Source organism: Mirounga leonina, unplaced genomic scaffold, assembly GCF_011800145.1.
Source record: "Mirounga leonina isolate KUSES-001 unplaced genomic scaffold, KU_Mleo_1.0 Mir_413, whole genome shotgun sequence".
Taxonomy (NCBI): Eukaryota; Metazoa; Chordata; class Mammalia; order Carnivora; family Phocidae; genus Mirounga; species Mirounga leonina.
In genome coordinates, this window is record NW_023270734.1 from 1,980,352 (window position 1) to 2,001,600 (window position 21,249).

The following is a 21,249-nucleotide window of genomic DNA, read 5'->3' on the forward strand; positions in this document are numbered from 1 at the left end:
AGAATAATGATGAAGGAGGTAAGGTTGAAAAGATACATAAGTATGAGGGGGTGGCTGTCTGAATTATAATGTAGGAAGACAAGAGGCAAAGGGGAGGGCGGTGCTTCCCCAAACGAGGATAAAAGTTGGTAAGGTCGGTCCACTGGGCCAATGTGCCACACTGGTGAGCCGTACACAGCCATGAGACCGTGGACGTGGCACGTGAGAAACCAGCTCTACATCCGCGTGTAGTCTCATGTCTTCTATATATGCATGTATGCATATGTTGGTTGTTGTGTTTTTAGAAAAAAAGGAATTTTTTTCCTAACAGGGCTTTGTAACTCAGAAACCACCTGCATCAGTTTTATTTTGACTGTAGGAAGAATCACATTCCTTCTCATCACCACCCACCCCGCTTTCATGCAACTTCAGTCCCTTCCTCCTACCTGCTTGATTTGGGGAGGTTTAAACACAGAGGAAAATATCTATCTGCTGCTTCTGTGATATGTGATATAAAATATGATTTAAACCAACTTGGAGCATGATGCCGTTAGAAATCCAGCACTGGCCAGGGAACGTGCGCCAAGATCCAGCCCTGGGTGCCCGATTGTCCCCGCCTTTCTCTGAGTCCAAGAGAAGGGATTTCACAGACTCAGGAAGGAACTCAGATTATTGAGTCATCAGGGCAGATGTGCGATGACCAGAGAAAGAATGCTCAATGGCCTCTTAAGAAAAAAGGAAAAAAAAAAAGACAAAACCGTTGTTTCTTTAATTCCCTGCCTTTTCAAGGACCTAAAATAACCCTCCTCCCTCCTTGCTTTGGGGCTCTTTTGTGATGACCTACTATAAGGTTTCCTTTAGCTGACTTAGATATTCTTTGATGTTTTTCTTAGTCTGAAAAACACTACCAGTTCTAATTTTTTTTAAAGATTAATGTCCTTGATAAAACCTTGAAGTCCTTCTTGTTAACTCGTTCTGAAAGTCAGACAATAATAACTATGTAAACATATGCATATGTTGATGTCCACAGGTACCAAAAACCTTATTTTTTAGATAGTGACATGCTATATGTTAATTCAGAGGCTAGTCTGCGTAATTTTTAACCAGGAACTTGAGCTCCGTTTCTCAAAGTGCATTCCATGGACCACTTCATTTAAGATTAACTGGGGGTTTGACCGAAAGTGCCTGAGCCTGATCCGCGTCTGACACAATCAGAATTTCTAATTACTACAGTTGAGACCCAGAAATCTATACTTTAGGGAAATGTCCAGTAAGTGTCCAGATGATTCTTACAGGAAAGTTTGAGAAGCAGGGATAGAGCACAAGAAATAGAAATCGTGTGTCAAAAGCCTAACAGAATGATTGGAACATGATAAACATTCGAAAAACAGAAGTCATCAACATCATTGTGTGATGGTGAGGAGCAGCAGAGCAAAGTCTCTCGGGAATAAAATGCAAGAGGTATCTGTTAACTGTTGATTTACGCGATTTGGCACCAGCCCAGACAGAAAATTTATAATCCTGGGGATTAAGAGAGAAATCACAAATGTTTTTTAATCCTATACCTTCACTCTAAGGACAGTGAATCTGCATGGTTTTTGCATGAGAAAAATCATTTTTAATTATTTGCTACCTCTTCGTCAGCTTTTTCCTCCATAAGGCTACGCATTAATGGGAAACAGCCTCTCTGCCTCTCTCCCAAGCCCTGTCACCACCCTAGCGTAGGGGGTTGCTGTTTACTAGTGGTTGACAGAACATTCCAAGCATCCCCCTGCCTGCAGTCTGCGATTCTTTGCCAGATTCATTAGGAAAATCCTGTTTTCCTGTCCTCCCAGGAATGACAGTGGCTGGCTGGGATCCCACTGGTACAAGGGAGATGCACATGTGACCTCGAGAAGACAGAGGTGTGGTCAGCACCAGAGTGGTCCCGGCATGGGCAATCCTGAGCTGCTTCTCTTGCCATCACACACCAGCTAATCAGGAATCAACCAAAAAGAACTCCAGCATTTTCTTTGACCCCGTGTGACTTTTTATTTAAGAAATGGGAACTATGTGAACAACAATGAAACAAGTTGGTTACCAACATTAATTGCAAGAAAGAAAGAAAAAAAAAAGCTTCCTTTTGGGGCAAGAATGACTTATTGGCCTTTTAATAAGTCGGTGATGGCTAGCAACACAGAAATGACAGCACGTTGTGAGAGACAAGTGGGAACTACCTTTCATTTAATGTTTCTTCTATGCCAGGAGCTTGGCTAGGCCTTGACTTGTGTCCTTCCATGTATGTAAGGGCAACATCTATTACTGGGGTGGAATGATTTCGAAGTGATTCTAGTTGAGCGTTGAAGAGAATGGCAATCTCCCATTTAAGAAAGCTTTCTATGACTTTGTGTGTTTGCCTCTGTGAGGTTCCTACAGCATTCTGCTTAAGCTGCTATGCTGTATCATGGTCTACCCAGCATTTGCTCTCTTGGCATATGTGTTTAGTTCAGCTCCTAGATTCTGAGTTCCCAGTGGAACGGATTGTTCACCCCTGTCCCAACCGTGTTTTCCTCAGTTCTGTGTTTGTCTGTTTGGCATCCATCAATTATAGTAGGGGGCCAACCTACTGGCCACAGCTGTTTCCAACCCCCTGTGATGGAGAGCCCATCCTCTAAACCACCTCCGTACCTACCTGTCACACCCCAAGCCAGGATGTCCCCCGGCTTGGGACCGCCCCTACAGCCCTGAAGCCCACTAGAGTTATTCAGATCAGCCGATCCTCAGCTGTTTCCCTAGCCATGCCTTGCCTTTTACACAGAGACCACAATAAAGGCCATGGTCTATGCTTTCCCTGTGCTCCTTCCTGTCTCCTGATGGACACTGGTGCTCCCCCCCCCCCGCCGTGGCTCTGCATGGCATGCCACGCCTCATGTTTCTAGAGGAACTGTGAGTAACTTTACTCTTGGCTTTCAGGGGCACTGACCTCTCCATGTTGTCACTCAGTCACCTTTATAAATTGAGACCCAAGTACAAATCAGTCCCTCTGTCTACCACAACCTAGCACCTTATCTTTGGCAGCTGGATGAAACAATTGTCTATTGAACTGAATTGGTGAGTATCTCTGAAGCGGAAAATGATCACTTAAACTCACACCGTACAAATACCGAGTTATAAATCCTCACCAGATGAGTGGGGTCAAAACACTCAGCTGAGGGTCAAAGGTTACCAAAGGAAAACCGGCCAACACTTTTAGAAAATGACGAGGTTTCCTTGAATTATTTATCTGCTTGGTGTAAGTCTGTTTTTTGAGTTTTACTTTTGCTTTTTCCGTGTTCTGCCTTAAAAACAGCTTATTGTCCTCAAACTCTGCTTATTTGCCTCTTAAAAACCTGGGTGATGTATATCTCAAGCAGATGGCATGCTATTTGTCTCTTTGGTTTAACCCACCAGAAATTAAATTTTCTAAAAGCAAATAAGAGAGGACAAAGGGAATAATTAGTATTTTGTAGGAAGGCGACCAATAGACATGAAACATAATTCAGAGAAAAGAAAATAAATCATTAGCGAAAGTCAGCTTTTCATCAGCAGTGGTTAAAAAGTAACAATAAAAGTCCGAACCCAGTGTCTCCTTTGGCTAGAACGCTGGTGAGTAAGCTCCAGGACAGCGGCTGCAATGTTTCTTTTGTCACCCACCCTCCCCTGATAACTTGGTTCATTTTTTCCCAGGCTTTGCCGATAAGGCCCAGCAAGACTCCCCATTCCTGCAAGTGCCATCACTAGAACCTCTGTCCCGCCTGCGAATCTAGAGCACATTTCTGCCGTCAGAGGCTAAACGGAGTACAGTTCTGAAGTCAGCTGGAACTGCATGTACTTTCTAGTTTTGTCAACTAGTGAATGTATTCGTTCTTTGTCTAAACATTTTTACAGTCTTCCCTATAGTTCTGGATGCCTGGAATGTGCATCAGACCTTTTGCTGAAACCACCAAATACCTGAAGGTTACCATAACTAACTAGTCACAGATGTAGTATTAAACCCACCCCTATTTTTCCCCCCTTCTCTATACAGCATACAATGGAGCTATAATATTATACATTCTTGGAACAGATGATACTCATAAACAAAACTAATATCCTTTCCAGAGAACACTGCCTTTCTTATTCGTGGTCAAGGGCCACCTGTTTATTTTATCAGGGGCCACCTGTTTATCAGTAGGCAAACCTATACATGAGGTTATGATGGATTTTATATGTTGAAGGATTAACTTAAAATGTAGAAGAACATTTCCTAGGGCACCTGGGTGGCTCAGTCAGTTGAGCATCTGCCTTCGGCTGAGGTCATGATCTCAGGGTCCTGGGATTGAGTCCCACCTGCACCGGGCTCTCTGCTCAGCAGGGAGTCTGCTTCTCTCTCTCTCTCCCTCTGCCCCTGCCCCTGCTCATACTTGCGTGCTCTGTCTCTCAAATAAAATCTTTTTTTTTTTTAAAGTACATTTCCTACTTACTAATTCTTTGCTGCTACCTCACAATAAATTGTTCAATTATTTTTTTTTAACTTTTCCCAGCTTTCCTAACGAACTGTAGGGCACGAGCACATAGGGAAGGGAAATACTGACAGAGTGAGGAATGTGGGGACAAATTACTCTAATGTTGAAGTGATTGCAGGATAGCAAATCTGATTTTCAGCCATTTGATGTTAAATTTTAAGGTCTTAATAACTATGTTTAAAGGAATATATTAAAAGTTAAAAGACAGGGGCGCCTGGGTGGCTCAGTCAGTTAAGCGACTGACTCTTGATTTCGGCTCAGGTCATGATCTGGAGGTGGTGAAATCCAGCCCCGAACTGGGCTTGCACAGAGTCTGCTTGAGACCCACTCTCTTACCCCCCCACCCCTCCTCCACTCACGCTCTCTAAATACATACATACTACATACATACATACATAAATACATAAATAAATAAATAAAGGAGCCCACCTTTTAAATAAGTTCCCAGATTCTAATGAGCCCTGAAGTTTGAGAGCAGCTCATGACCTATCCTAATATTAACCTGCTCCTACGGAAAGGTTCTTCTGGTCCCACCTCTTCACTGGCTCCGTAGGTCTCATTACCTGCCAAGCGAGTGGTTGCCCCATTGGGGGAAGCTGAATGCATTGACAGTAACGTGCCTCCCAATTACCCTGCTTGGCAGGAGCTAACATAACCTGAAGGAAGAAATACTTAGGCTCCAGAGTCAGGCAGATTTGGCTTGGAGTTACATGTTGCGTTTATGAATTGGGCGTCTTCAGTTCTCTGAGCCTCAGTTTATACGATAACAAACCACAATTCATCTGTGAGGATTAAATGAGATATTTTGTGAACGTCTTCAGTACAGAGTCAGCATTCCATAAATGTGAGCTCTTCTTTTGCTGCCCTCTTCATCGGGTTCATGTGAGAATGAATAAGGGAAATACAGAGCACCTGGCACATCATAGCCCTCTGCAAACACGAGCTATTAGTATCTTCAGTTTTGGGCAACTAAATATAACTTATGAGCACAGTGCCTTCGTTTGTTGAGAACCAAGGGAGGAAACTATTTCTATATTCATTTGCTTTTTATAGGAAAAAATGTTACAGAGATACTAGATGATTAACAAATTTTAAGACTGTTCCACTTAGTCTTTTAGATTGGAAAGCAAGATTGGCATTTCCTTCCTTCCTTCCTTCCTTCTGTCCTTCCTGCCTTCCTTCCTTCCTTCCTTCCTTCCTTCTGTCCTTCCTGCCTTCCTTCTTTCCAGACAAGAGAATAGTATTGCAGAGAGCATGTGCATTTTCAGGTTAAAATGAAGTGTTAGACCTCCTTAAAGCTATTGAAATAAAGAGTTCAGTTCAGATACTGTGTAAAGCAGGATATTTAGAGATACCTTCACTTTTCCAGGGAGCCCAGGTATCACAAGATTCCAAGAGAACACTTTAATAGGAGGACTCTTGTTGGGACGCCTGGGTGGTTCGGTTAGTTGAGTGTCCAACTCTTGACCTCAGCTCAGGTCTTGAGTTCAAGCCCTGTGTTGGGCTCCATGCTAGGTGTGGAGCCTACTTAAAAAATAAATAAAAAAATAAAAGGACTCTTATTTAATGTGAAATGTGAAGTCTCCGAGCTTAATCTGAGCATATGGCTCTGTGTGTGTGTACATGTGTAGGGCAGTAAAAGAACTAGCTTTCAGGATTCAGAAGACCAGTTTTGGCCCAGTGACGAGAGGATGAATAAATGTGTTAGAAATCTTGACAAAAATACTGTGGACTAAATAGCCATCTGATACTAAGCCAAGTATATCCTTTGAAGCATACATGAGCAGGATAAATTTACATGACTCCTCTTTTGGATATTAACACCTACTGTACCTGTGGCTAGCACATTACTGCACTGCTTTTCACCCCTTCCTTCCAAATGTAATGGAAGGGTGCCAGGTAGGCAACCGGCCAAGGTGGAAGGAATGCAACTGGATTATAAACCCACTGAAAGTTTCAGTGATTTCAAGGTTAAGTACTCAAAGGTATCTTGGGCCAAATTCTCTGGCCTAAACATCCAGAAGAGTCAGCCTGGCTACCTGAGCCTGGCTTTCAAACATGCCCAGGTACACAGCATCTCACTTGATGTCTGAGCAGGTCACGGCAGGGAGAGTGCTGATGCGTATGGTTCTGCATCACCCAAACACACCACAGCAATGGTTTCAAGGGAAAGGCAAGATCTGCAGCTCCGTGCTCACCTCCAGCTGCCAGGGATCCCCACATGGAGGAGGAATCCAAAAAGGCTGTGGATTCCTCTGAGCAGGGTTGTGGGAGAGGAAGGTCACGGAGCATATATTACCCATGGCAAGCCCACCATCACATCCCAACACAGGATGCTTCTCATATGTGGAGCAAAACCTGCTTATTCTTGGGAGGCAGACCCCCTCCTTTGCATTTCTCACCTCAGACTAGCTTTTAGAGGATTTAATTATTTAAATTCTGGTCACACAAACAGAAATCTATATAGACTTCTAGGAAGCATCTTATTCTTCTGTGGGGAAAAAGGCCTTGGAATCCAGAATGGAATGGGTCAGGGTTGTCCTTACCTTTGAAGGAAAGAAGTGTGCTTTGGAAATGAAGGATATAACGCAAGCACAGTTCCCCTCCGCTCTCAGGAAAAAGCCCAGGCAATAGAATCTGTCACAGGTTGCTTTCAATATGTTTTTAGTAGGATTCTTAAGGAACAAGATGCTCTTCTCATTAGACCTGTTAGTCTGGTGTCATGTCACACAGCTTTATCCCAACTCCATGGAATGGCTTAATTGATTTCACATTCCTGTCAGGACCGATGACACTGGGTAATTGTTATATAATAATTGAACTGACGACCAGCTAAGGAGATCGAGTGCCCAAGTTTGCTACGACTTTGTTGGACTTTTTTTTTTTTTTTAAGATTTTATTTATTTATTTGAGACAGAGAGAATGAGAGACAGAGAGCATTAAGAGGGAGAAGGGTCAGAGGGAGAAGCAGACTCCCCGCCGAGCAGGGAGCCCGATGTGGGACTCGATCCCAGGACTCCAGGATCATGACCTGAGCCAAAAGCAGTCGCTTAACCAACTGAGCCACCCAGGCGCCCCCTTTGTTGGACTTTGAAGCGAAGCTGTACCCCAAGACCACTCCAGGAACTTATATTCATTCTGGATAAAAATGCCTCCATAAATGGAAGCCAGTGCCCCGTCAGAAATGCCAAACACCAAACACTGGCAGGTGCCAACCTGTCAGAATCATGCCATCAGATTATGGAGCAGTACAGTGGAAAAATCTGAAGTGAGTAGCAAGGGAGGGGAAATGCACTCGAAATTAGGGCAGTTTGTTTTTGCTTTACTAACATCTGCCGAAGGGGGAAGAAGTCCCCTGGAAGACTCAGGGTAAAAAGCAACAGAGCTGTCCTGCTTCCACGTCTGCTCTGTTCCCCACAGCCTGCCACGGCTGTGTGTATCCTCATTATATTACAACACTTATTCCCAAGCATTGTCACTTGTTTCGAATCTTCTCGACTGAGATGACAAATGGCGTTAGCCTGATGCTTCCTGGGGCGTCCGTGTTTTCACTTCTAATTTACAAGTATGGTTCAAACAGGACTTTTTGAGCATTTGGTGCCTACCCAGAAATCTGACAGAGTTACTTCTTTCTAGAGGTAGAATGCCGATGATTTTCTTTTGTCAAAATAGCTACACTGTCCAGGTGTTTGTTGATTGCAGAAACCACAGCTCCAGCTGAGTCACCAAGCGTGGTCCTCCGAGAGGGTGGGTCTCACTCAGCCAGATGTAGAAACAGGACTTCACGTTTCACCCCAGTGCTGGCTGGTTATCCCTGCTCGAATTTTGCAGCGCAGTTGTGAAGGGCTATCTGCGTGCAGTTAGGGCAATACAAGGACACATGTGTGGTCCTGGGTAGAATGGCATTGCGAATCACTAGAGTCTATTAGGTGGGACTGACAGAAGGCCTGTTACCCTCAACTTCACCGGGATAAAAGTCAGCATGAGAGCAAAGCCATCACGCTTGTCAAGGGTGGAAGGAAACAAAAGACATCCTATAAGCTGGTGAGAACCAGCTGGGAAGGCTGAATTGCTCAGGCCCATGTTTTATTCATTTTAAAAGGGTTTCTCAGGGAGAGGAGAAGGCACATTCCCCAGCAGAACTCACTTGCCCAGAATGGCAGGCAAATAAATGGACACGTATGTGATTGAACTTGGGAAAATCTAAGAAGACATTTGGAATTGCAGAGAATATTAACAAGGCTGCTGCAAGCCAGCCGGAATGGTCCAGTGAAACCTGCCTCCCAGAGTCAGAGCTTCTAGTCTTCTGTGTGACAAGGCGACACACGGGGTGTGGCTTCTTTCCCAAAACCTGAGCAGAAGATGGTACCCGGAACTGAGCTGCCTCTGCCCTCGGCAAGGAATTGAACAGAAGAAACGTACTTTTCCATTTATTTCTTCTTACCATTTTAACCATTTGTAAGCGTACAGTTCAGTAGCATTTTGTACATTCACTAGCACTGTCCATGGTCAGAGCTTTCTCATCACCCCTCACAGAAACCCTGTAGCCGTTAAACAATGATTTCCCACTCATCCGTCCTTTCAGCCTCTGGCACCCTCTATTCTATTTTCTCTTTAAACTTCCCTATTCTAGGGCCTCCTGAGTGGCTCAGTCGGTTAAGCGTCTGCCTTCGGCTCAGGTCATGATCCTGGAGTCCTGGGATCGAGTCCCGCATTGGGCTCCCTGCTTGGTGGAGAGCCTGCTCCTCCCTCTGCCTCTGCTCCCTGCCCCCCACCGCTCATGCTCATGCTTTCTCTCTCTGCCTCTCTCTCGAATAAATAATAAAATCTTTAAAAAAATAAATTTCCCTATTCCAGGTACCACATAGAGATGGGATCCTATTAATACTTTTCATCTGTCACTGGCTCATTTCACTTAACATAAGGTTTTCAAGCTTCCACGTTGGAGCATGTGCCAGAGTTTCCTTCCTTTTTTTAAGGCTGAAAAATAGTCCATTGTGTGTAGAGACCACATCTCGTTTATCCGCTTGTCTATCGATGGACATGTGTTGTTCCACTTTTAGCAATTGGGAATAAGGCTGCTGTGAACAGTGGTGTAGGAATAGCTGTCTGAGTCTCCACTTCCAGGGTTTTTCAGTAGGTGCCTACCTGCGAGCGGGGCTGCAGATGATACGGTAACTCTATGTTTAACTTTCTGAGGAACTCACTGTCTTCCACATTGGCTGATCCATTTCTCATTCCCACCGGAAATAAACGGGGGTCTTAATTTCCCCACATCCTTGCCAACACCTGTTATTATTATTTTTTTTATTCTCTTTTTTAAAATAGCCACCCGGATGGGTGTGAAGTGGTATCTCATTGTGGTTTTGATTTGCATTCTGCGCTCTTAATAATTTAGTCACTAAAGATAGGGATGGGGGCACCTGGGTGGCTCAGTCATTGTCTGCCTTCAACTCAGGTCATGGTCCCAGGGTCCTGGGATCCAGCCCCACATACGGCTCCCTGCTCAGCGGGAAGCCTGTTTCTCCCTCTCCCACTCCTCCTGCTTGTGTTCCCTCTCTCGCTGTGTCTCTCTCTGTCAAATTAAAATAAAAATAAAAAATCTTAAAAAAAAAATAAAGATAGGGATGGTTTGTCCATTGAAATTTCAGTAGCTGGCCCTGGTCAGCCAAAACAGGGTGTGTGTGAAGCCTATTTCCTGACAAATCTCGGAGCCGCTCTGCAGGGATTCCATCTTGTAACTGTCACAACCACATAGCGCATGGGGACTGATTGCAATTGTAGAAAGGCAAACGTCTGAATCAAGAAAGACACTTTGCACTCCCAGTGGGCCGGATGAAGGGTTTCTTTTTTTAATGTGGCAGTATCTGAGACCTGCCGCTTAGTGCAAACCCAGGCAAATCACCCATCAGGCCCGGGAAGATATTTGAAATAGATTCTTTCATGGCTGAAAAGCTAGACAGAAGGTGAGTGTCGCAGGGCTTTCTGCTTTTGAGGGAAAAGCTGATTGCTCTGACCCGACAGCAAGGCCGGTAAATTATACCTGTGATAATTGGAAAGAGCTGTCTGTGGAACGATCCATCAAGAGAAGTTGCTTCTCGGGTGATCGGCCGATGGCAGCAGACCCCTTTATACTCCTACATAAAAAGGCTGCAGGACAACCGTGCGTTCCTCTTTTGAACTAGATCTATCAGAGCTTTTCTCCCTGGTGACACTTAGGAGGATGGTGACCCTGATGCAGGGACTGAGGCTGGACATACTCAGCACAGAAGGTGTCTTAGATACACCGTGGTAATGGATGGTGAGATGGCATGGTCATCTTTTTCGTGTGCCCCTGAAGCAGGCAACTGTATTTGAGGTTGTGGAGATGGTGGTAGGAGCTCCCCAAATCTGGCTCCAGTCTCTAGTTGTGAGACTCTGGTGAGGCTCTTCTGGTCAACACTGGTGAAATTGCTGGTGATCCTGGTCTAGGGATCTGCCTTACTTCGTTAGGAGGTCAGGTCCTTATAGGAGCTTCTGGCTGATCGGCAGCGGCGTACAGAAAGGTACAAGTGAACTTTAGAGTGATGGAGAGATTACTGTTCTAGATGGGGCTCTTTGAGTTGCCAAGGAAGGAAATTTCTAAGAGAAAGAATCTGATTAGTTTACTATCATCTCTGGGCAGAGTTTGTTTGTTTGTTTGTTTGTTTGTTTGTTTTGCCAAACCTCTTCCTAGATTTCTGGCCAGGGATTGGCTGACCTTGTGTCAGCTCACTGACCAGGTTCCCATGGGCGGTGGCTGAGGGGCTGGGTCATATGATGCACAACATGGCTGCTCCCATTCGGATACTAGAGGGCAGCGGGCAAGAGGGCTTCTGCACTATCACACCTGTGGTTGATGGGCCTCATACACTCACAGCTGACACTGCACTCACAAAAACCAGACACTAGGACTTCACATTTGTCTCCCCTGCTTAAAGCTTAGAAGGATTTCTGCAGAGTATGAGAATATGTTATAAAAAGAATTCAGCTCAGGTCTTACTGGCAGTTATTCCCAATTATTATTCAACATTTGTTTAGTTTTTCAAACAACACCCCCTCCTGAAGAAATAACCAGAATGAAAATAATATTCATATAAATCTCTTGGCACAAAAAAAATCTCTAAGTGTTTCCTTAATGAGTTACCTGAGTTGAGTAGTTGAGATGTTTCCCACGGTGAATCCAGATGGAATTGATCCTCTTACTGTCCAGTGGTTTGATCTAATTGTCACTGAGTGGGGAAAAAAAAAAACTGTTCTTTTCGGAATTCTCATCTTCGAAGAACCGCCAGGTTTCGAAGTATCACTTGCGCCTTTCTTCTTAAAGAGTCAGTGTTTCCTTTCTCTCCCTTCCCTATTCCCGTCTTCAAAGAACGTCATGAATGACACCCTCCTCTCAGTTCCTGTGGCTCACGGCTTAGAATCACCTGCAGCCCCTCCCTCCCCTCATGTCTCTTTCCCTAACAGAAAGTCATCACTCTGTGTCCTTTTAGCCCGTCCCTTCCAATATATTCCTGCAGCTTTGGCAACAGTGTCCTGTCTGGGGCTCCACCCCTGGCCTTCCTCTACTCCCACAGATTTCCCACACAAAGTCAGGAGAACAATCTGACATAAACCTCATGCAGATCACCCTACTCCTCTGTTTGCAAACCTATGGTAGAGCCTCCGTTGAGTTCAAATCCTACATCGCATGCTTCCTACATTAAATTCCTATTCGTGTGCTTCATGGATTATCAGCCCTCCCTCCAGGGTCCACTGTGCGAGATCTGCTCCCTCTCTCGGCCTTTCGACAGGCCGTTGCCTCCTCTGGAATGCTCCCTGTCGTCATCCCCCTCCAGGTCCCCTTTGAGTCCAATTCCAGCAGCTATCCCAGGATTATAGCACAGGCCTGCACCTACGGAGGCCTTCCTTGAACTGCTCTCCTCCGGCTCAGCCCATGTCTCTTCATCTGTGGCCCCTCCTGCCCAGCTGGCTTCCGGAGCTCCTCTCCAACCTGAGACCAGGAGTCTACCAAGACCTGTTCTCAGCTTAAAGAAAAAGGAAAGCAAACTCTCTTTTCACCAGGGTGGTCCTGGTTTAAGGCTATACCAGGTACTGTTCATATTTCAGATTCACTGAGGAACAATAGAACATCTCCTCCCCGTGGCCAAAATCTCCTTACTGCTGACCACCCAGAGTTCCCCAGGTGAAGGCAAATGCTTCCTGAAGTCGAGTTTAAGAAGCATCGATGTTGCCTGGGAGGAATAAGACATGAACTCACACCACGGCCTAGTTTACCAAGTTAACTAGAGAGTAAGGAATGAACTCGAATAGAGGGCCACTACATCTTGATATTTTATGCATCAGTCAGGAATTTTTTTGCTGAAAATGACAAAAACCCAGTGTGAACCAGCATATGGCCATATCAGAGATTCATTTGGCTCACGGGATTGAAGAAAGTGTCGAACACACAAATCAGAACCTGGAATTCAAACGCCAGCAGGCACCACGGTGGCACCAGCGTGTCTCGGACTAGAAGAGAGACCAGTGTGGTGGAGACAGGCCCCTGAGAAGACAGCACACGGCTGCTGCATGGCAGCTTCTGGAATTGGCAGACTCGTGTTTGGAGGCTGTGACTCGGACTCTCACCTCCAGCATTGCCTGCGAATCTGGAGTAATCTTAAAGTGCTCTTGGAGTTTTCAGCAATAGCAAATGTGTGCATAACTAGGCGTCGCGGGTATATTTGTTTAAATATTACCTCTTCGAAGCCTAAGTGTAACTGTGTTTTTGCCTTTTTCTTAGAAATGAATAATTATGAATATATATTTATACATCTCACACATAAGGGTGATGAGAGAAACCTTTAAAAGTGCGGTGGAGCAGATGGTAGTTTTAGAACAAAACAGATCCATTAGCTGTCAAATGCAGCTTCCTGAAGGATGAAAAATAGAGTCAGTTCCCAGGTAGTGCTAAGAAAAGCTCTCACTTATTCTAATCCCTTAGGATATGGATTCTTTTGTAAAAATTCTGCTATGGGAAGGCTATGACAACTCGCTATTAAGGAATGTCACAGAATGCAAAAAAAAAAAAAAAAAGACTTCTGATCAAATGGTTTGAAACTTAATTCAAAAGGTATTTTAAAAGGTGATGCCAGTTGATTCCAGACCAATTCCAGGTGCACATCTCCAGGGTTTTCCAGAATGCATAATATTCCTGTCCTCATTTGTAGAAATGTTTTATCTTTTAATATTAAACATAAGAAGGAGGGGAAAAAATCTCCTATTTTACGGAAGTTAGAGTTTTCTAGAACTGGAGAAACCTTCAGAAGTCGTTACAGATGAAGCAAATTACTTATCTAGGGCCAGACCGTGGTTTAGAACCAGAGCAGGTGCTAGAAACCAAGCATCCTCTCTGGTGCCTTCCCACCACCTCCACCCAATGCGCTTAGCATTTTCTTTTTCTTTCTTTTTTTTTTTAAATTTTATTTATTCATTTGAGAGACAGAGAATGCGAGCGAGAGTGTACAAGCAGGGGGAGCAGCAGAAGGAGAGGCAGAAGAAGCAGACTTCCCACCGAGCAGGGAGCCCGATGTGGGGCTCGACCCCAGGACCCTGGGATTATGACCTGAGCCAAAGGCAGATGCTTAACTGACTGAGCCACCCAGGCGCCCCCTAAGTGGGCATTTTCTAAAGGACCATTTCTACAAATAGCCACTCATATTAGATTTTCTGCCCATGTGGATTTATGTGGATCTACTGAATGATTTGATAAAAGATTCTTAAACAACATTTTACATGACCACAAAGAGTTTCTAAGATTTCAAATATTTTTATTTATGGGTGTCTGGCTCTACTCAATAGAAACAGCAGAGTTCTTTGTGTACCAGAATATAGAGCTACAGACAGCCGGGAGAGTTTTAATTTAATAGTTAAACCTCAAATGCCTATCTGCTAAGTCATCAAATCTGTGTTTAAACAACTCGATCCATAATTTTACATGGGCATCAAATGAAACTTCTATCGGCCCTAACGCAAGTCAGTCCTGAGTCAGAACAGAAATACAGGCATTTAGACCAAAAGAAAAAACAGACAATCAGACAAAACAGTTTTAAAGAATCTGAGAATGTCTCTTATTCATGAGGTGGCAGAGTAAATTAACTTGAAATAAAATCATTATATTTTATATATATAAAATCAATAAAATTACACTCTGGAAATCATCACAGTCACCCAGTCCATGTTCGTTCCGTTTTCTGCCTTCGTATGGCCTTCAGATTGGCTTGCCCTCATCACTTCCCCCACAAAAGTAAAGTCACAATCCTGATCCTAGACCTAGCAATACACTTGAATCCTGACACTAGAAATGCAAAAAGCAGGTATTCTGCTCTTCACGGCTGTCTTTTCGTCCAGTTATACAAACCGTTTTTTTGTTAATTAATCCTTTGGTTTCTTTGTGAACTCAAGGTCAGTTTTTTACATTTTCACTCTTTCAAGAGGAGTAATTTGATTGTCTTTTGGTTTGACCTAGACACTTGGTGTTAAAGTCAGTGCCTCAAACTGTGAAGTCAGGCAAGGCTTAAATAAAATGATCCACTATACAACGAGCACAGTGTGGCCCAGTTCTGTGTGGACCATCTGCTTATCTGCCACTATTTTTATGTGACTTTGTATTGCTCTTTACTCTTCAGTAGTATGACTACGTATGTCCCTTTGTCTTTACTGTAAGATTCCTTCTAGCTCAAAAAGTCTGTAATGAATAAAAGTCATTGATTTCAATAAATTTACCATCAAGTTAGAGAGAAGATGTGCTGATTGTAATATGCAACACAGGTTCTGCAGAAACTCGGAGAAGATAGAGGCCAGTGAGACTACTTGAAGGGAATGAAATGGGAAGAAGGAAGGGCTTCCGAGTGAGGGACAATATGAGTTATGAGCCAAAGAAATGAGAATGAGTTTCAAGAACCAAAGTCATATGTTGGAAACTGTATGTGTAAGTTGGAAATGATGGGCTGACATTGAAGATTCCCTCTAGTCACTGCAAGTAGGCCAAGAGCCCTACTCTCTTGCATCACTGATGACTCAGTTTACCTATTCTATCTAAGGGTGCCCATGGGTCTAAGGTGATGGCGCCCAATCCATGGGCTTCTAAGTGCCTTCTCTGTTCACCCACACAGGAGGAATCTATGGCAGCAGGGAGAGTTAGTTAAATTCTAACACCAATCTAGTCTTCCCTCTAGACAGTTTGTTTGTTTAAATGAACTCCTTTGAAAGGTTAAAAATTGAAATGACATGGCAAATTGGGTGGGATTGTAGAGACAAAATGTATAAAACTCTGTATCTCTGCCAACTCTTGAAAAATGGAAAACTCAGACTTTTTTTAGCATCAAACTGTCACCAGAAAAATAAACCAGTACATTTAAATTTTTTTTTATAAAAGATCTTTTCCTCGAGGAAAAATTAACTTGTATAAAGTACACAAAAGAAGAACTGCCCAGCAAAACAATTAGAAACAAAGTCTACTTATTATCTGCCTCTTTTGGGACATTGAAGCTCTCCCCTCCACAAAGGACTGAGTTGTCCTTTGGCAGACAAATCCGTGTAAATGATGTGTCAGCTGTGCAGGGCTTTAACCCAAAGGGTGCGTTTTACTGACAGGGCGGAAAATAGAGTCTACTACTGAGTTCGAAATTAGCTGCGTTAGATACATCAATCTAGAGCTCGCTTCTTTTGTATTGCCTGCAGGATGACGTCAGTAGGCCCAAGGTGGGAAGCTCAGTTATCTTAGCTTCGGATTTTCAACAGTGACTTTTGCGAGCTCAGAGTCACATCACAAAGCCACATCGTTCATCACTACCTCGCCTGGGTATAAATCCAGTCCCACTATTGAAAAGAGCTGTTCAATGCTTTTTTTCCAACTGACAAAAGGCATCCTCACTTTTGACCATGGTCCTTCCCATAGCTCACTCGTTGGATGAAGAGATGGGGGATATCCACCTAGCTTTTTCCAACCAGTAAATCTGAACTCTTTCCAATCTGAGACACATGATTTAAAAATGTTCATATACTTCTTATAAACAAAGAAATTCAATCGACCCGAGAAAGTCAGAACAAGCTTTCTAAAAGGCATATTGCTGTATCTCTTCTTTTTAAGGACAGAGTGAATTTCTTAGTTTTGGTAGATTTTTATGTCTCGCTAAAGAACTCCACTGTTACCTGTTAGGGGAGCAGGGTAGGAATAATGGACCGAACCCCAGACTTGGGCTCTGGAGACTTGGGTGGGAATCCTGGCTCTTCTGAAGTAGGAACACCTATACGACAGAGGAAGCCCTATTCCCCGTTGGTGACACAGTCATCCTCCAGGCTCTCCACCCCCTGAGCACACTGTACCCCAGGCACGAGGCCAAGTGGTATCTCACTGTCAAGTCTGGGAGGAACTGAACACAGCTCAGCACCTTCTTTCTTCCTGCCCCTGAACCTTCCAGTCAGCACACACACCATCCGTCGGTCCTCAAGCCACGTGGTCACGGTTGTTCAACAGCAACACTGTCGGCAGCTGAAAGCAGATCTAATTCAGGGGCCTGGTATTCAGCCCGCTTGGCCAGTAGACTGAAACCACGTTCTCCGCTACCATTTTATCAGTAACACAATTGCCTGACTCAACTGGTTCCAAACGTGGCAGGGGAGAAGTCAGCGGTGTTTGTCTTCATCCCTCTTCAAAAAGACCTAGCATGGTATCAAGAACCTCCTTGAACATGAGTAAATTTTTGCTTAAAATTAACGAAGGTCGATAGAGTGGAGCTGGTGGGAAAAAGCAAAGTTGTCTGAGTGTGAACATTACAAATAAACAGTTTGAAGCGGTTGATCCAGCTTCAGACACCCGAAGATAGATCATTGGTATTAGCATAGAAAAGGGCAGTATTTCTCCCCATGGGAAGTTCAGATAGAATGGTCTCCCTTAGATGTGCTAGAACACAACTCTGTTCTCAGTCTGTTGGTCTCAGCCAAAGCTGGAGGAATCTCGCTGCAGGCCTCCTCGTTCCTTGGTTTATTCAGAGCAAGTGGACAGATCTGCCAGCTCGGGCTTAAAATCAAATAGTTTGGAAGACAGTAAGATAAAGTCCCTGATTCAGTTTCTTTCTCTTTAAAAACAAAACAAAATAAAAACCCAATAAGGTTTAAAAACACAGTGATTCAAAAGCAGGAACTAGATGAAGTCCATTTGGTTCCAAGGCCTTGATCTCTATCCCAAGGAGGGACATGATGTATAAAAAGTAACTTAGGCTCACTAACCAAAATCAAGAAGGGTTTTTTTTCCCCCGGTTAGGGCAATTTTTAGAAGCCACAGATGACAGAAGGGCTCTGGTTCCTCAATCCCTGGTCAGCTTCTGTGATGGATACAGCGCACTGGGGTGTGAGAGACTGACCACTGGAACGGGAGTTGAGAGACTGGAATTTTCCTAAATCATCTATGTCCTTGATAAGTCACTTTCCCTGTCTATATCAAGGTCTCCCCATCTGTGAAAACGAAAGGCTGGGTGGCTTGCTTCCTGGGGTAGGTGAGGGTGGGCCTCCTGCCTCCAGCTGCTTCAATCTGGTGAGCTGAGTGGAACCGCAGTGGTCTCGGTGAGCGGAACCGCAGCAGTCTTGGTGAGCGGCTACCTGCGAGAAAGCAGGAGGAGCATCCGTCTCTCCTCATCTTGAATAGCACCTCTTCTCTCCCTGCTTCGTTTGGCTGCCCTATTTGGCAGCCGCTTGCAAAACTACTGCTGTGTTTCCATCTGTCGAATCTCAGTGGAACATCAGGGAGAAGGGGTGTGAAATGTGGATGCTCCTTCCATATTTTTGTTGTTGTCGTTGCTGCTAATGGCTATCTAGGGACAGAAATGTTGGAAGACCTTTGTGGAAGTCCCTTCCGAAATACATCAAAATATCTAGAGTTCACTGGGTAATAGTTCCATAGAATATAGGCTAGCCACCACCATGTTTGTAGCCAGTGACGCCGTCTGATTTACCCAAAAGAGAAGTCACTGTAGATGAGTTAATCACTTGGACTAGAACAGCAGGTGCCTGCTCTCTAGCAAACAGCAAGACTTTTCTGTATTGGGGGACTCCTAAAGTACACACACATACACACACACATCAACTCTGCTGTATAAAAGTTATTTGCAATATATGAAAACACAATTGTTTCAAAATAAATTCAAAATGACTGGTTTGTTTCATTCCCCGTTATGTTTATGAAAATGGTCCAAAGAATGTCTGGGTCCCAGTAGTTAACATCAGTGATCATAATCTGGTTAACTTTTACCAACAACTAGAGAATATGTTGGTATTTTCCTTCTCAACCTAATGGGCACCTATTTAACTAAATATTGTCATCTTTAATTTAGGGGTTATCAGCCAAAAGCTGCTAGTCTGGCAGTGTGATAAATGGTGTTCTGTAAATTCCTTTTGTTTCCAAAGCCAAGGACACTAAAAATACTCTAAGAATACACCAAGGTCCAAAACTCATCGTGGACACCACCTGCTTACTTGCTGATGGCTTGAGGGACTTTTAGGAGAAATATTTGCATAGGTGATAGGCAGCCACAGAAGGATGGGTGGATACAAGGGAGAGTTAAGGGAAGAAAATGTGAACATTCTAGATCTTATCCTTGTCTACTCCTAAATCCCTTTCCATCCTCAATCAAAGGTCCCATCCGCTCCTGAGATGCAGGACCCTCGAAACTGAAAATCAAGTCGCCGCAAGGAATGGGGTACGTCCGGGCCTCTGGGACACAGCTGTCCTCACCAGCCCGAGGGTGGGCCATGATTAGCTCGGTGTCTGTTTGCTTCTGCTCTAATTCACATGCTATTGATAAATAAGATCGGGGGCACGAGAGGGAATCGGCACCAGGCCCCAGGCAAGATTAGAAATGGCAGCCTGGCGCGGACACAGCCCTGGAGGACAGGGAGCGCAGGCCTGGGCCCCCCCAGTCACGCTCATTCCTCTCCTTCGGGGCCTCAGGGGCAGAGGCTTGTCTTCATCTTCTGGCTGAACAAAAGCACTGGAAACTCTGGAGGAGTAACAATATGGTGACTTAAGACGACTGGGACATTTGCGAGAAGCCCTGCAATATGATTTCTGACAGTTGTTTGGCATAATTAAAAGATCACTAAACAGCACTAAGAAAAAAATTTTCAAAAATAAATGCGATTCTGGATGAGATTCTAATGGCATAATGGAATTTCTGTTTAAATTTATCTTTCAAGGAAGTTCCTGTCAGAAGGAGGGGGTGCTAACACATGGGAACTGACGTCAAATTGTCTGGGACGGGTGTGGGAGTTTAGAAGGTGGAAAGGCATAGAAAGCTATTTGAATTTCCTTATGATGGCAATAACCATATTCTAAACTCTATTCAAGTTCAGGAGAACACCGTCCTTTCGGTCCAAAATCACAGTCCCTTTTCTGTGACACAGAGAGATCCTCTGGAAGGAGAAAGGTGATTAGAGAGTGGAAATAAGGGCAGGGACAGAGATTAGGGAATGGAAATGTGGGGGTCCGAGCAGGGCCATGACAGCAGGAAGGGCCAAAGACACATATTTGCCTGGCAGGGCCAAACCGCAGCTCCTGGCTTATGGTGGCAGGCGGGGCAGAGAAGCTGGGAGCCTCCACAGTTGCCAAAACCATCACCAACCCCCCGCCCTCCCCCATCCTTCCCCCCAGGAGCCAACAGGCCAACCTGAGGGAAGAGACACCTCAGGGCTCTCCTCATGGACACCTGCACCATGGCCAACATCCTGAGGGAAAGCCTCACCTCTGAGCACAGAGCCCGGTGCTGTGTGTCACACAGCCCCCACAAGGAATGGTCCAAGGCTTTAAGAAGGAAGCCTTTCCCTTCCTGAGGGCAGGATTAATAGCAGGGCCAGAGCCAGCTCCTTGGCTGCTGGGCCTTTGCAGCTGGACTGTTCCCGGTTTTGACTCTCTGTGAACGACCCCAAAAGCCTGTGACCTGTAATAATTTGTTCTGCTGCTGAGGCACTAGAATGGTCTGAGAGCAATTGTGTGGGGTGAGGGCAAGCCATTTAGCTGGTGATGAGCGTAGTCTACTGCTTAGCATCTACATTTCAACTCAGGTTTCACCATGTTTCTACTAACTTTTTTTTTTTTATGATTTATTTATGTATTTTAGGGAGATAGGGAAACGAGCTGGAGGGGCAGAGGGAGAGAGCATCTCAAGCAGACTCTGTACTCACGACCCCGAGATCATGACCTAAGCTGAAACCAAGAGTTGGACTCAACAGACTGCACCACCCAGGTGCCCCTAGCTCAGTAACTCTTGTGAGGGGTTCTAGAAAGTATTCTGTTATGGAAAAGGGTCTATAAAGAAAGCCAACTACATATGCTGATTTTGAAAGTGAAAGAATTCAAAATGCCCTAAGTAAGCTGTGGGTTTTAGCCAGGAAATAGACATTCATGAGAAATTAAAAAATAATGGAAAGGATATACTGTAGAAGGAATTCAACATCATATGTGCAGATATGCTAAGGTCCCGGATGTTAAGTCTACTGCACTTTCCGATTTTGAGATGTGAAAGGCCTGTGCTCTGATATACATCCTGAGACTGAATAATAAAAAGAATGTGCCTTCAGCCGAAACTAAGGTGTCACTCACGCTGGGCATCCTTTAAATGTTGACGAAGCCCACAGGTGGTCTCCTAATTTCTCCGTGTAGATCCCAATGGCATGCTCATTCTAGACCGACTTTTTG